Raw genomic sequence first — 3,264 nt, 5'->3', positions numbered from 1 at the left:
TCCCTCTCTGTTGCCCAGGCTGCAGTGCAGTGGCTCACTGCCAACTTCCACCTCCCAGGTGCGTGCCTACCTGCCTTCCCTCCCTCTCTGTTGCCCAGGCTGCAGTGCAGTGGCTCACTGCCAACCTCCACCTCCCAGGTTCAAGCAGTTCTCCTTACTCAGTCTCCAGAGTAGCTAGGATTATAGAAGCCCACCACCTCACCCGGCCAGATTTTTTGTTTGTTTGTTTTTAGATGGAGTTTTGCTCTTGTTGCCCAGGCTGGAGTGCAGTGGCACCATTTCAGTTCATTGCAACCTCTGCCTCCCGGATTCAAGTGATTCTCCTGCCTCAGCCTCCCGAGTAACTGGGACTACTGGCGCCCGCCACCATGTTTGGCTAATTTTCATATTTTTAGTAGAGATGGGGTTTCGTCATGTTGGCCAGGCTGGTCTCGAACTCCTGACCTCACGTGATCCACTTGCCTCAGTCTCCCAAAGTTCTGGGATTACAGGCATGAGCCACTGTGCCTTGCCAAGATTCTTAATATTTGTTATCCACGGGGGTAATCTTAATTTGTATTTTTTGGGGTATTTATGAGATTGCAAGGCTTTTTATATATTAGCCATTTGGAGTCTCCCTCCCCCCACCCCTTTTTTTGAGTCTTGCTCTGTCACCTAGGCTGGAGTGCAGTGGTGCTGATCATGGCTCACTGCAGTCTTGGCCTCCCAGGCTCAAGTGATCCTCCCACTTCAGCCTGTAGGCAGAACTACAGGTGTGTGCCACACTGCACCTAATTTTTATTTATTTATTTATTTAGAGTCAGAGTCTTGCTCTTGTCACCCAGGCTGGAGTGTAATGGCACGACCTTGGCTCACTGAAACCTCTGTCTCTTAGGTTCAGGTGATTCTCTTGTCTCAGCTTCCTAAGTAGCTGGGATTACAGGTGCCCGCCACCATACCCGGCTAATTTTCTACTAAAATAGAGATGGGGTTTTCCCATGTTGGCCAGGCTGGTCTCGAACTCCTGACCTCAGGTGATCCACATGCCTCGGCCTCCCGAAGTGCTGGGATTACAGGCATGAGCCACCATACCTGGCCTTGAATTTCCTCTTTTTGGAAAATGTTTGAGGTCCTCCTCCTTCCCGCCTCAGTTTTCTTTGAAAAACTGTTGTGCCTTTTACCATTGTGGCAGAGGAAAAACCTTTCCTTTACCGTCTTAGGTTCCTACTACGACGGCCTGTGAATTAAACTGACAAAAGACAGATTCATAGAAGATTAAAAGTCTATTCATATGCATAGAAGATATAATAAGACAAATCGCTAGCTTACCAAATGTTGAAAGCTGGAGTGTAAATGCCTAATTCAGAAGGTGAGAGAGAGGAGAGAAAATTTACTGAGATGAACAAATAGGTTTCTCTAGGCAGTACAAATTGTAGCAGGACGAGCTGCAGACAAAACCCCTCAGACACTTGAGTTAAAGAAGGAAGGGCTTTATTCGGCCAAAAGCTCGGCAAGACTCACATCTCAAAAACCAAGCTCCCCAAGTAAGCAATTCCTGTCCCTTTTAAGAACTTACAACTCTAACGGGGTCCGTGTGAGAGGATCCTGATCGATCGAGCAAGCAGGGGGTATGTGACTCGGGGCTGCATGCACCAGTAATAAGAACAGAACAGGACAGGGATTTTCACAGTGCTTTTCCATACAATGACTGTAATCTATAGATAACATAACCAATTACATCAGGAGTCCATCTTTAACTACCAGGCCCAGGGTATGGCGCCGGGCGGTCTGCCTGTGCATTTCATTTCTGCCTTTTAGTTTTTACTTCTTTCTTTGGAGGCAGAAATTGGGCATAAGACAATATAAGGGGTGGTCTCCTCCCTTAAAATGAGTTTTCTGGAGAACCAATGGTTGATAAGAAAGTTTGTGATGTATGGTGGCACAATTTGGGCTCACTGCAACCTCTGATGCTCTGGCTAAAGTGATCCTCTCACCTAAGCCTCCCCAGTAGCCGGGACTACAGGCGTGTGCCACCATGCCCAGCTAATTTTTTGTATTTTTTTGTAGTGATGATGTAACCACCCAAGGGGTTCACCTTGCCCACTGCCTAGACAGAGCCGATTTCTCAAGACGGGAATTGGAATAGAAAAGGAGTAATTCACACAGTGAGAGCCAGCTGTGCTGGAGACTGGAGTTTTATTACTACTCAAATCAGTCTCCTCGAGCATTAGGGGAGCAGAGTTTCTAAGGATAACTTGGTGGGTGAAGGGAAGCCAGTGAGACAGGAGTGTCACTGGTCAACGGTGAAATCATAGGGAGTTGAAGCTGTCTCCTTGTGCTGAGTCAGTTCCTGGGTGGGAGTCCCAAGATCAGATGAGCCAGTTAATAGATCTGGGGGTGCCAGCTGATCCATCAAGTGCAGGGTCTGCAAAATATCTCAAGCACTGATCTTAGAAGCAGATTAGGGAGGGTCAGAATCTTGTAGCCTCCAGGTGCAAGACTCCTAAACAGTAATTTCTAATCTTGTGACTAATGTTAGTCCCACAGAGGCAATCTAGTCCTCAGGCAAGAAGAAATCTGCTTTGGGAAAGGGCTATCATCATCTTTGTTTTAAACTAAAAACTAAGTTTCCCCCAAAGTTAGTTCAGCCTAAACCCAGGAATGAATAAGGACACCTTGGAGGTTAGAAGCAAGATTAAGTTAGAGTCGGTTAAGTTAGATCTCTTTCACTGTCTCAGTCATAATTTTGCAAATGGGGTTTTGCCATGTTGCCTAGGGTGAGCAAGTGGTCCTTTTGTCTTCCTCATAGCCATGAAACTCCCCTGGAGATGGGATTTATGGTAGGTTTGGTCTGTCTTCTGGGAACAGACCCACCTCAATTTTCAGAAGTTTCTGCTTTTAGTCAGATAAGGGAAGCTACGAGAAGACCTCTTTCTGCATCAGTTTATTGTCAATGTCTTCAGTTTAAAGTAATCTTCATGGCTGGGCACGGTGGCTCACATCTGTAATCCTAGCACTTTGGAAGGCTGAGGCAGGTGGATCACCTGCGGTCAGGAGTTCGAGAACAGCCTGGCCAACATGGCAAAACCCCATCTCTACTGAAAATACAAAAATTAGCCAGGTGTGGTGGCAGGTGCCTGTAATCCCAGCTACTCAGGAGACTGAGACAGGAGAATCGCTTGAACCTGGGAGACTGGCCGGGCGCGGTGGCTCAAGCCTGTAATCCCAGCACTTTGGGAGGCCGAGACGGGTGGATCACGAGGTCAGGAGATCGAGACCATCCTG

The sequence above is a fragment of the Mandrillus leucophaeus genome, unplaced genomic scaffold (assembly GCF_000951045.1).
Source record: "Mandrillus leucophaeus isolate KB7577 unplaced genomic scaffold, Mleu.le_1.0 Scaffold92, whole genome shotgun sequence".
NCBI lineage: Eukaryota > Metazoa > Chordata > Mammalia > Primates > Cercopithecidae > Mandrillus > Mandrillus leucophaeus.
This window is presented reverse-complemented; position numbering follows the sequence as displayed.